Here is a 14314-nt window from a genome sequence, read left to right on the forward strand (position 1 = left end):
CTGTTCTCAGGTTACTTTAAGACCCATATTATTTGGTTTCCATAAAGCAGGAGTTAAAGTCAGTTTTCTTTACTATGTTGTGGTTTATTAAAAAAAAATGCTGTTAAGTTGCTAGGTGTAGAATTTGTGCCATGTGAACTGTTAACTATGTGAACTTGGGACGTCCTCCTGACGTGAAAGGCGCTATACAAATGTGTTGTTGTTGTTAACATCACTATTTATCTGTGATTAGCTAAGATCTGTAGTTGAGGGGGAAATCTACATGTCTTCCTGACTATATTTAAAATTAAGTTATCATTTCTTGGGTGTATCTGAATAAATGTCTTAAAAATCTTGGTCACACAGGTCTACAGTTTTAAATTCTGACAATTGCTATTTTCAGTTATGAATGAGTTAAAATATGTGCAAGAAAATTACTTTCTTGTCTGTTGTGATTGGGAGCACAGGCGGGTATAATACAGCACACTGCAAATCTGTTCAGGTTAGTTGAAGGTTGAGTTCCATACTGCTTATTAAGAAGGTTGAGCTGCAATTAGTTATCGCCCATAAATTTATAATAATGCTCAAGACAGCTCAGAATATCTTAATACCCATCTAAGAGCCCTTAAACAGCATTAATAAAGTGAATTCTAAGCCGATTTAAAGAAGCACTGTGCTTTGCATTTTTAACTAGGACATATGGTGCTTTCAACCACCTGGAGGGGAAAAAAAAGTTTTTTTCTAATGGTTAATTTGAGAGTTGTTGAAAGAAAGATCTAACCTAACCTGGTTGACGCTATCTGCAGTTAGCTGAACTGATATACTTGGGAGTTAGCCTATCATATGCCTCCCATCTTTCTTTCAGCATGTGTTGCTAAATTCACCAGAAATACTTGAAATTTATCACCAAGACAAGGAATTTGTGTCTGTTGTTGTCTTGGAATTATTAATAGTACTTTCACAAATTAACTCAATTGTCGGTCTGCTAAGCAGTCAATTTATTTTGAGTGTAATAAAACTAAATCTTGTGCAATTACTTTGCACTCTCTGTGGTGTGCATTGTTTCACGGGGCTTGGCAAAAGTTTGTCTTTCTCCTCGCCACAGTTAAGTAAAACGCTCACGAACAGATAAATTCATGAGAGCAGATCTCTGAAGCTAAGCAGTGAGAGTGATAAGACAATGCTATTACAATCTGTTGTCTCTGACAGTTTAAAGCTGTAGTGCCACATAATTGACTCTTCCCAGAAGGGAGATTATTACAGATCCGTGCCTTGTAAAAAATTGTCTTCTAAATTCTGTCTCTGGGTTTGCTTTTTTATGTGTGAGGCTCCATAGTGAGAAGAATATCGTATGCATCCTTAGTGTATTACTGCTGGTTTTGAACTATGGAATTAGTATGAACCAGCATGCTAAAGAGCAGATGTCAGCACTGTAAATATGTAAATTGCAGGGCTCTTACAGCGTATACCTCCCCTCCCCTCAAAACAAAACATTTCTGACAGGTGTATGATTGTTGGGCTTGTTTTTATCAGAATCTATTAAAGGTACGTTGCCCTATAGGTTAATGTCTTGTTCTCTTGATCAGGTTTTTTTAAATTGTTTATAAAAATTGGGATGTTTAAAATGCCTTTGCTGAATATAGCCAAACATTTCTTGTTTTTTTTATAAAAGGTATGTTTCAAAAAAATAATCACGCTTTGTACTGTGTATCGTCCAGCCGAGGAAGTTGAATTTCAAATTGGTTTCAAGTCTCTTAATATTGTCGTGCTGCTTTGTGTATTTTGTGGGTGAAGCAGACAAGTGGCAATAATAACAAATAATACTCCTTGTATTTTGATATAGTGCCTTATCACGTCATTGATGTCTCAAAGCATTTCACAGAATATACTGTAAAGTTGATTGACTATGTATTTGTGGAAGAAACGCAGTAGCTGGTTTGTGCACAGCAGTGTCCCACAAACAGCCATGGACTGAGTGACCAGTATTTATTTGGGACATTTTTTGGCCATTTGAAGTACTTCAGATGGATCTTTAATATCCACCTGAACAGGCAGATGGGACCTCGGTTTAATGTCTCATCTGAAAGATGGCACCTCCGACATTGCAACACACCTCCAGCACGGCATTGGAGTGTCATCTTACACAGTATATGATTCTAATAATAATAGTAATCCTTGAATTTGGTAGGGCGCCTTATCATGTTGTCAAGGCATCTCAAATGTATATAAGTGGAAGCCTGTTAAGCTGATTACATCGGGAACGACCATTTTGTCCGGTTTAAGAGGTGTCTGAGTTTAGCCAAAGGTCTCTTACATCTTCCTGCCCAGCAGAGGAGCAGTAGGGCATCCTCCCGCCCATTGCTGTTTCCATTGGATAGGAAAGGGACCAATAGCAGCAGCACTGAGGTGATTGACAGCCGCAGGCGATTGGTACCACTCATTCACAAGCGGCTCAGGTGTCAATCAATCGTGCTATTCCCTCCCTTGTTCTTCCCCGTTCCTCAGCCACCTCATTGATTGACAGTCCAACTCCAGTCGCTTGTGAATGTCTGGAATCTGCTTTCGATCAATCTTAGACTCTTCCCATCTCCATCCTGGAGCTGCTCGACACAAAGAAGGCCCGAGTGAGTATATTTGGTACATTCAGCAGCCACCAGTGCGGCATTTTGCCAGGATTAACTGGATTTCTATCTGAATCAACAGACATATTTAAAACAGGTAAGAATACAAATGAATCGGGGCCGGACGTTTTGTTTGATTTACCCGGGGTTCACCGGCATCCGCCTAAAGTGGATTCCATACATACGTGATTCCAAGTCTCGATATGGGGCTTGAACCCTCAACCCACAAACTTCTGATTCAAGGCGAGATTGTAAGGCAGGCTGACACACCTGGCTGGGATGGGAAAATGCACGGGAAGAGCCTGTGGTGACACCCGCCATTTTTTAAAAAAATCTCTTGTCCAAGGACATGCCGAGCCATCGATAAGCATTTCCCATAATGGCTTGTCTGAGATACGGAACCTGCTTGGTGAGGAATTACAGCTTCAAATCTGGACCCTACCAATCTAGTCAGAATGTTCATGCCTATGTGCTGCCACACCATTAACCCAGGTACATCATAAGCAACAATATTGTTGATTCAGACAGAAATCCGGTTAGCTCTGGCAAAATGCCGCACTAGTCGCTGCTGAATGGGGACACTCAGCAGGTCGGCAGCGTCTATGGAGAAAGGAAAGTGAGATAATGTTTCAGGTCAATGACCATTTCTCAGAACTCGTCATTGACCTGAAACATTAACTCACTTTCCTCTCTTCATAGATGCTGCCTGACCTGCTGAGTGTTCCCAGTGACTTCTGGTTTTATTTCAGATTTCCAGCATCTGCAGTATTTTGCCTTTTGTTTATGGTGAATCTTCTAATGTGTTTCATGCGTTATTCAATGGAATTTCTTTGGAACAACTAACCTGCACCTTTATTTTATTTTTGAGAAAATAGTTGAAAGAAAATTGACAGCACAAGCTTGAAATGTAACCTTGGCTCAAGCTCCACAAATGTTTCAATGCTAGGTTTAAAAAAAACATTTCCGAATATCTTAAGCTGACCTCGTCTAGTGCAGATGCTCTGAACTAAATCTGTTTATTTTTAAGTACTTCTTGTAGATCATACATAATGTGGAAAAGAATGACGATCACTGGGGTCTGATTTGATGTCTCGGGATTATGTTTTTTTGGGTGGGGGGTACATGTATGCCACTCCTTAGTGTCTTAATTAAAAAAAGTTAGGATATTAGCAAGAGTGTCAAGTTGTGTTTTTTCAAATGCGCTGAAGATTTAAATTTCCTGTTCACACCACAAAACATCACAAAATGCAGGCAACATGTGCAAACTGGATTAGTTGGTGATTCTTTTATTAAGGTTTCTGTTTGTCATTCTAATATTGCTTTTCCTTCTGGTCCTATTGCAGAAAAAGGTCCAGATGGTAATGTTAAGCTGTATTGAAGTGATGCATTGCATCAAGCAGCATCAGAATTAGCAGTCTGCAGTGAAGGAGTTTAACAAGAAAAACACTGAGAAGTTTCAATGTATTGATTTGTAGATTTGACACAAAATATCAAAATGGGAGATAATATGTGTGAGCCAACAGATATAATGTGGTGCTAATGGGTTTCCAGAATTATACTGAATGAATATAATGATTACAACAACCATTTTCCAAACTCAGTTCTGAGGGAATATTGGCATAATGAGAAATTGAATTTGAATGCTGGCATTAATCTAATTCTCATTTAACAATTTCTGCCTCTATAACTAAGTTTTAATAAGAAATTCAGTTGTATTGAAGCCTCATACTGGAATTCAAGTGCCTGAGAGGCAAAATGGAAATTGCATACGCATTGATCATTCAGAAGGTTACTATTAATTAGACCCTTAGGTCATTATTACTGCAGTGAAATTCTTTATCATTAACTTCTCACTGTTTTCTATGCTCTTCCCAGGATATCTTTCTGTATTTAAAACAAAAATAGGAATGTGATGGGTACAATTTGTGAATGTGTTTCGCTCACAAAAGAGTCACTGCACTTTACAGAATATTCTGTGAAGCGCTTTGAGATGTCTCAACACTTGTGTTCAAATCAGTTCACTCTCTGGCACCTCCCTACCTCTCTGAACTCCTCACTCCCCAATCCACCACCCAATACCTCTGCTCGACTGGTACCGGCCTCCTGCTCGTCCCTCACACCCTCCGCCCCACCATTGGAGGTCACGCTTTCAGCCACTACTCCCCGAAACTCTGGAACGTTTTCCCTCAATCCCTCCACCTTGCCCTCTCTCTCCCCTTTTTAAGTCCCGCCTGAAAACCTTCCTCTTCGACCATGCTTACAGCCACCTCCTCCCTCCCCTCGGTTCAGTGTCAGGATCTGCCATTGTTAAGCGTTCTGAGACACCACTCTGCGTGCAGGGCGCTATATAAGTGCAAGTTGTTGTTGTTCAACAGCTTGATAAGGCGCTGGATTAAATGCAAGGATTATTAGTATTAATAATTTCGAATGGGCGATTTCTGATAGAGTTACTGCACTGATTATTGCCCGGGAATCGAATCCCGGTCGTCGCACTTGCAATGTGAGTGCTCTAACCACTAAGCTACAGGTTACAAGCTAAAATTTTACAATCTAAAATCCCTACTTAGTGCTACCAACTGAACCATGCTGACAGTTGATGATGATAGACATGTGAACTATCATAACGATGTATTGGTAGGAGTTACAGCAAAGTACACAGAGCCCTTTTACAGTGCTGTGGAGTTTGGATAGCTCATCTCCAACTTGTGCTTTCATTGGATGATGAGAAGAAGAGCCTGAAATTGAACAACGTAAAAATGCATGTTATCCTTATTTCCACAGCTGGAGCTCTGTGCTCAGCATTTCTGCACAGCAAGGCTGTCTCTAACAATGTATGTTTAAGGTAAAGATTTTAAAGAGTAGATGCGCTTTGTAGATTTTTTTTCCTTTGCAGCTTGCATCTCACCACTGGACTCCTCTTGACTGAGACACAGTTTTCCCTGTTTTAGGCATCAACATGTCTGATCCAACAGCATAAATAATATAAATATTCAGCTTGTAAGTGGAGGGATAAACTACTGTGCCTGTCTGGTTGTAAATATTTACTTTTATCAGCAGCACCTCTCACAACCTGTTGATGACTAAAGTTCACAGATGCACTTTGTGTAGTGTATGCCACCCTGTGTGCTCTCAAAATCCAGAACATGAATATGTTAAGTATGGTCTTTCAAATATAGCACTGTAAGCAGTAACCTCCATCTATGGTTGGGAAAGTATGCCTGACTTTTACAGTAGTTTACTACAATAGATGCACATTTCAGTCCAGTTGCAGTTAATATGTAACCTCTGTGATGTGCTAGATATCTGGCAAATGTTTGCAGATCCATGTTAGTAGTTTGATTCCCAAGCATAGGATTTTTAATTCATGTTTTCAACATTTAAAATTCTGACCCATGCTTTGACAAAAAATATTATCTTGCACAATAATCTCAAAAGATCACAGGAAGAAGGCCCTGTTACTGACTTGAACTCAGCTACCAGACAGCCTATCCTACTGCCTTCCCATTATAGGACATAGGAATTAGGAGCAGAAGTAGGCCATTCTGCCCCTCGAGCCTGCTCCGCCATTCAATAAGATCATGGCTGATCTTCTAACCTAACTCCATCTGCCTGCCTTATCCCTATATCCCTTAATCCCCCTATCCTTTAGAAACCTATCAATCTCAGTCTTGAATATGTTCAAGGACTGAGCATCTACAGCCTTCTGGGGTAGAGAATTCCATAAATTCAGAATTGAGCTGTTTATTAAATGCTTTCAATGTCACGATGATAAAAAAAATGTAAATATTGGGTTTATGATGTGTTGATATTTGTACATTGAATTGTTGGTCATTTTGCTATGACCTCTAAGAATTTGAATTGCTAAATTGTACAATGTGTACCTCTACTGATATGGAACCTAAACAATATGCTCATGGCAGAGGCAACTATGGTAATACAACAACAATTTATATTTGTATACTCTAGTGCCTTTCATATTGGGAAGACTTGTCAAAGAATCTCACACAACTGACTGGGAGTCTGAAATGGGAAGAGGGGTAGGGGAGGACAGGTGGCCAAAAACACAGTTGAAGAGAGTGATTTCAAGGTGGGCTTAGAAGGTGGAGAGAGAGAGTGGGCAAGGCCAAGGTACTCCAGGATGGAGTTGCAGAGAGTGGGGCAGAATGGCTGAATAATAATCATCCTTGCATTTGATATAGGCATTATCACATTGTCAAGATGTCTCAAAGCACTTCACTCAGGGGTCAAACCCGACCCCAAGGTTTCGCACTGGCTTTGTGAGTTGGAAGTAACACCTAAATAGATCAGTGTGGTCAGAGCCTGAGAGGAGAAGCCACTGACAGGACCCAAACAGGAGAGCCTTTGCCTCATCCACATTGAGCTACAGAAAGTTAGAACTTGATGACTGATAACCACTTGGTCAGAACAGCAGTGGACCGGGAATCGAGCAAAGAGGCAGAGCATAGAGTTGTATGACTTGTGAAAGTGGACCCCATGACTAGTAATATCTAACACACAATTCTGCCAGTTCCTGGTCTAGCAAGACCCCATGTTGCTTCAAATGATAATAATACTTTACATTTGATGCTGTGCCTTATCACTTCATTGAGGTGTCTCAGAACGCTTCACAGGAATTTATTTTGCTGTGAAGTGTAGTGACTTTGTATTTGTCGGCAAACAGCCATGAAAATGAATGACCAATTTTATAATTGTAATGGAATCACAAAAGAACCTTCTCCTGGCTTTTTGCACAATATTGCTACTGTTTTTGAGAAGGGAATATTACAGAAAACATCCCTTTAACATCTGTTCACAAATTGTCTTAATCTCATTGCAATACTTACACAATGTCATTAAGATGAATGGGTTGATTCCGCTGAGATAGTTGCATGATACTGTCATAATATCTGCCTATACCCAGAAGGTCTCCAAAAGCTCCAGAGAACCCTAAAACTACTATGCTCCAGTCTCCAAATGCCTGAAAACAAACTAGTATAAAAGCAGCATAAACAAAATTGTGAATTACACCAGCAGATTCCGAAGGCTAAGCAGTCACATAGATCAATGGTCCAATAGCCAACTTTGCAAGCTGTTTGTAGAAGATTTGATTTTTAGATACAGTTAACCAAACTCATAAATATTATCACGGTGGTTGTGATTGCAGTAATTAATCTATTATTTTTTTCCCCAACTGTTCGTGTTGGTAGTGAGCTCAGAATCATTAAGGAACTGACATTGGACAGAAGATTATGGGATTAAGTTGCAGTCTCTGTAGACAATGAATTGCCAATTTCAGTAAGGTAGCCTCGTCCAGGAAAATTCGGAAGTAAATTTCTGCACCAAAGCTAGGAAATAAACCCTTCCAGAACAATATCCAGGAACTGATGCGATGGACCACATTTTTGTTAAGGAAACTTTAAACAGTCAAAGACTTACAGTTGGAAAAGGATAATTTGAATGTGGGAAGCAATGGGGAAGAAGGAATGGGTGGTGAGGTTGGGCACGGAATAATGTTATTGAAGGAGTTTATTAGAATATGCCCCCTGGTTTTGTTTTATTCTGAAATTTGCTATTATACTTACCTATTTTCTTGGCATTCCATTTTCCTCCTCTTTAGTTGAATTTTGTTTTGTCAAAAGATGCCTAATTGCTTATTTGTCACATAACTTCCTGAGCTATTTGGAAAAAAATACTGTAATATATACTGATTATGTAAAGCACTTAAACTATTTGCCTACAGGCTCTTCTACTATTTGAGATCTTTTTACTATAAATCAGAGTGGCGATTTGAGTGACAAGGATGCTATTCATAATAGATGGGAAAACAATGTTTTTATGACCTCTGGGTTTTTGTTTATCAGCTAGAATTTAAAGTAGTACTGCTACAAAGCAAAGATAATCTTTATTTTCTTGCTGAAACTAATGTGAAAGATCAAAAAGGCCATCTAATTGTGGCGTATAGGAAGTGCAACGATTTGTATCTGGTATGGAAGAATAATTGTCTGCAAACATAAACATGTCAGTCATTTTGCAAACTACAGCACCAATAGATTATTGGTTGATTTGACCTTAGAGAAACTCCTGAGGCTGTCGGGTATATTGTAGTGTTTTCCAATTGAGTAATTTATTTTTTTATCTTTGTGCATTCTTATTCCGTTTTGATTCCATCATGTTTCGTGATGAAAGCTTAAACTTCGAACAGGATCATCCTTAATAGAAATCATGGAATCTGTAACCCCGTTAGTAAGGATTTGTAAATTCCTCAATTTCCCTAAACTTAGAGTTAACATCATTAGTCCTCACATTTTATGCAGCCATAAACCTCAAATGAAGACCAAACGTTCAGATTTAATCTGCATCAGACAGAAACCAGCAACCACAAAGAGGATTCCTCACCCCCTACTAGAGTACAGAATGCTTGAAGAAAGTGGAACTTTCTTTGAGCAACTAGTTGACATTTTGTAGCCTGACCTCATTTGATCTTTATAACATGTTAATGTGAAAGATTTTTTTAAAAAGATAAACAAGCGTTATATTGATGCATTACAATGTCATGTATGTGCATTGATATCAAATATATAAACACTATATTTAATGTGCAATATATCAACACTGAACCTTGAATTGGGCAAAGTGTTCCCAAGTTTGCACCAAAAATGATATTTATGAAGTTTCAAAATACTTTGAATAAATTGTACTCCCCCTACCACTCATTTTCCACCGTCTATTACAGTACGGAACTATTTGAACTTAAAAAGCTGCCAAAGCTCCAATTATCCTAAGGTACTAAAGTGGATTGAGATCTTGCATACAGATGCACTTTCCAGAAGAGGACACTGTCTTTCTGAAGTGGCAAAAAAAGAGACATAATGAAATTCATTCTGAATTGGCTCACTTCTGTTGAACCATAGTTGCACACTGGCATAAATCATTCAGCCAAGTATTGTACTTGTATCAGCTCGCTGAATGGAAGCTCAAAAGATCCCACAAAACCACTGGTTAAATTGGGCACGTGCTAAGAATACAATGTTCAATTAATGATTTGTTTTTATGAAAGCCCTTGAGAGTGGATTTGTGCAGCTATTACCAGCTGAAGTGGACAAATCTGGTGTCTGCTGGCCAGAATGCAAGTTGTCCACATTAATGAGTCTTGGATCCAGTCAATACTATAAGTGTTCTGATTAGTGAGTTGTTGACAAAATGAGGTTATATTCTTTCTGTCATGAAAGTGCAACAATGGAACGGTTTCGATTTCACCACAATACTATCCACAAATTTAAACTATCCTATAAATGTGATCATTTTCATTAGTGCAGTTAAATGTTTCAGAAATTTACTTAAGCAACAGCTCTCATCCTTTCTTTAGAGATCACATTTACTTTGAAATACATTTTGTTTTGAACTCACAATTGTAAAATAGCTGAAAGGATCTAATTGGGTAGATTAGCACTCAAAGAGATATCACAGAATTCCTATATTTTTCTCCACTGAATTTAAAACAAAAATACAATTTTGACCATCCTGGTAAGACTGATTTTTTTGAGGATGAATCTAATATGTTTCACAAACATTCAGCTACCCTTGGATTCAAGTATCAATAACCAAGGAGGAGAAAGTTTTGGAGAATGCAAACTTTGGATTGGTCTCTTGTGGAGTATGTGAAAACCCACTAAGGTAGCTTAGCCAGAATTGGGGCTAGAAGGTTTCATGGTTTGAATCTTGGTAAATCCACTAAGCCCGTTACACTTTAAAAATTAATACCATGGTTAAGGGTTATTCCACAGCTACCCAATATTAGTGCCTTGGGAAACACAAAATATGCATACCAATGTGATTTACATATTTGATGTACATACGATGAACAATGGATATTTATGTTTTATACAATATGCCATCGCTTCATTAATATTGTACATAACTTAAGATGCCTAAGCAACAGCTTGTTCCATAAGTACAAATTGCTCTTTTGTGATGTGTTCAAAATGTGGGTAAGTGATGGTAAGCAGTGATTTTTTTGAAAGGATTTTAACAGAATTCTTTAGGAATGTGTCATCCGACTGTCACATGCTGGCTTGTTCTCTAAGTTAATCGGCAAAAAGGCTCTGATTAGCTGAGAATCCCTGACACAAGAACCACTTAATTCAGTCTCTGAATAGCTCTTGCTTTGCATCAGAGATACTGCTGTGATGTCGAGAATTGCAGACTGCAATGAAGATAAATTTCAAAACGCACATTGATGTGACACCTATGTGGTGTAATTTCAGTTCCTCAGTTTCTGATCTCAACTATTCCATTGGAGGGGGAATGCTGCAAGTAGGAGAAAAGGTGCTTCGCTTGAGGAAAGGTGGGGCAAAAGGAAAAATGTCAGAGTTCAGTCCACATGGGCTTCCTCAATTGCAATAACTTAAGATGCCTAATATTAATATGGTACATAACTTAAGATGCCTAAGCAACAGCTTGTTCCATAAGTACAGATTACTCCTTTGTGCTGTGAATAAACATAATGAATGGTACAGAACCCCAGGTACGTTTTTCTGTCTTTTAACCTGTTTATTTTTAACACTTGCTATGTCATTAATTATTTTGTATCTCTTTCCCTTTAAGATTTTGTATCTCCTGTCATAGTAAAATCCTCACAAATATTACAATAAACGTTGTCCACATCCTTACCCATCTGGTAGAAATCTTGCATTCAGATGGCTGCCTTTACAGGTCAGCACATAACTCCTTGTAAGAGCGTATGTTGTTCTCTTGACTTAATTCATCTAATCTTCCAATTCTGTATCATTACATTTACTATCTGCTCCTTGTTCAAACAGTCTTTCAGATGTCAATTAACATTTGGTGAGATAAACTGTTAATCCATAAAGCTGCATTGAAAAACCGAAATGCAAAATTTAAACTTGGGCAATTTAAAAAAAAACTTCAAGAATCGTCCTGTCCCATGTTTGCAGTCTGTGTCTTTGTAGGTTTCACCTCCCCAAGTCTTTATTAAGTCTTTCGGCATGCAATTTAACATAACTATTGAGTTAACTTTGAAGTGCGTCTGTATCAGTGTATCTGGGTTGCAGGTTAGGGTTTGCAGGTCATCCTCTCAATAGTCAACCCTCTATCAGTGTAGAATATATGAGAAGCTGAGTTTGATATAACCGATACTGACCGATTGGCAGGTGGTAAAATGGCCATCGTATGACTTTGAGCTGAATGGAGGGTTTGTAATTCTATCCTTTCTGTATGATTCACTGTGGTTACTCTTTTCCGAGAGTAAAAGTTAAATTACCTGAATTTGGTTTTAAAGAATTACCAATGGAGAATGGTTTGTGATTTCATATAGTTTTTTTTCAGGAAGGAAAAGGAAGAGAAGTAAGATGAAAGTTTTACACTACTGTTAAGCCTACATTTTTGTTAAATTCTGAAAACAAAAGACCATTTTGAACTTAACGTTTCACATGCAATAAAAGTAATGGAGGGAATTAGATAGAGAGCATTTCAGAAGCCCTGGTTGTGTGCATAAGAGCACTATGTTTTGTTGCCCATGTAAGCAGGATTGAATTGTCAATACTTTGCTGAATAAAAGCTGAGTGCTATGATAAATTTTCGTATGTAGTCCCAAGAGTTTTCTGTAGAAAAAAAACATTAAATGTGTAATCGATACATGTTGTAATGAGAAATTGTACACAGAGCATCCTCTCTCCCAAAACAATTGCTCTTTAAAATTCTTTACCGATTTATACTTGTTAAGTCTTAACTATTAAGTTTGAGACACCAAACCTAAGAAATGGATCATTTTCTTCTTGCCTGTGGTATTGAGAATAAAAACACTTTCTGTATAGTTGTATTTCAGTGTTAATCTATTCTTCAGTATTGAGCTGAGCCTATAGTTCTCAACCGTAACAGACTGGATAACATAACATATGGCAAATTATTGCAATCTTTGAATCTAAGATTATTTAACAGCAATGTCTTATCCATTTTGCTATGCATCAGTAAACCTGACCATTGACTGTGGTGAAGTGTGACCTTGCTGTCAAATCTCTTTACAAGATATTGAGAATCAACTTAATTAATAGTATTAAACTTATAATATTGACTATATCAAACGAGGAAAACAGGTGACAGTAAGCCAAGACATTTTAAAAAATCATCTCAGTTGGATAGTTAAGATGCAACACATCAGACTATCATGTCAAGCATGAAATGCCAGCCAAGCAGAAAAGGTTGGCATAAAAGGCAAGAATAACCTGGCAAAGCAATACATAGAGAGGGACCTTTTTAGAAGTTGACATCACCTGGGATGAGGAACAGCAGCCAACCAGAAATGAATTGGAGTGAAAGAGAGTGTTTCTGACACCATGTGGCTTAGAACAGTTGAGGACTCACAGATAGACATTATAGGCAATTCCCATTCTTAAGATAATTTGTTCTTTTGGAATTTTGTTTTAGAAACATCTTTGGGTTGTAAAGATTAAAATTCAACCCATGTTTACACCAAATTGAAACGATTTACATCTAGTCATGATCCTTAACCTGCATCAACAGCTTGCATTTATATAGCAACTTTCACATATCTGAACATTTCCCAGTATTGACAATAGGAACAGTGTAATGAGAAGTGAAAGGAAATGAAAAACTGAAGAATGATGACATGATCAAAGATGTACATGTTGTCCCCAGAGGCTTTTGAAGGCAGAGAGAGAGAGAGGTGAAGTGAGATAAAGATCACCTGCCTTCCTTGGTTGGAGTTTAACCTGACTGAATGGGAACCTTTTCCAATTATTTTCAAAAATGTTGTATCTTGATTTTTTTAGGCAACTGCTTGTCCAAAAATTCTGCACAAATTCCAGTCATTGTGAAAATCTCCCTTCCCACAATCAAAAGAGGAGCTACATTATGAGAATGAGTTATAATAATAATTCTTGCAATTTTATTGCAATGACAACATTGATGATTTATTAAAAATAAAATGTAAAGGTATATCAGGTATGGCTAGAAACTGTGGTTAAAGTAACTCATTTTAGGTCATCGATGACGTTGTGGGTAACAGCACTGTTGACTGGAGCATCAAGCTGTACAGGCCAGATTCAGTTCCCAGTCTGTGGTGTTAAAACTGATATAAACTGCTACAACAATGAAGAATTACAATCAGCTTAAATATTTCTGTGCAGTCCACTGACACTCTGCTGAAATCAACGAGGAGAAAAGCTGGAAGCATAGTGACAATCCGTCAAAAAGTTTACTTTCAACATGGAGAGCTTCAGTGTGGTATAAAATCCACCTCTGTCCAATTATGAAAACTTTTCAGCCCTGTTTGTCACACAGCAGAGAACCATGTTTTTCCTGGGCCTGGACACTGTGAAGCCCTAATCTATCTGGATCCACTATAACAGTGGAATTAACCAAGAGAGTTTACTGAATGTCAGGATCAAAGGGATACAGCTAGTATATCTGCCCTACGAGTTTGACTGGAGCAGAACTTTGACGTTCATCATGTCAATCCGTAATGTCTGCGCAAAATCATCGAAGAATCCCACTGCCTTGCCTGGCTGTGGAACACAGTCTCAAGCAACATTTCCACTTGGAGCTCTGTTGATTACATTGAGTTAACTGTTTTTATGGGAAAAGTTGATGTTCATTGGAAGCCAATGCAATAACTTTGGTCCCCAATAAACACCAAGCTCGACTCTGAAATATTCCTTCTCATTTAACTTGCATTT

General features: G+C 38.1%; 1 protein-coding gene across 1 annotated transcript in view; it reads left to right on the forward strand.

The window, feature by feature from the left end:
* Nucleotides 1-14314, forward strand: part of man1a1 (mannosidase, alpha, class 1A, member 1) — a 217086-nt gene that overhangs the window by 109169 nt on the left and 93603 nt on the right. The window lies entirely within an intron of this gene.

Source organism: Callorhinchus milii, unplaced genomic scaffold (genome assembly GCF_018977255.1).
Source record: "Callorhinchus milii isolate IMCB2004 unplaced genomic scaffold, IMCB_Cmil_1.0 Scaffold3, whole genome shotgun sequence".
Taxonomy (NCBI): Eukaryota; Metazoa; Chordata; class Chondrichthyes; order Chimaeriformes; family Callorhinchidae; genus Callorhinchus; species Callorhinchus milii.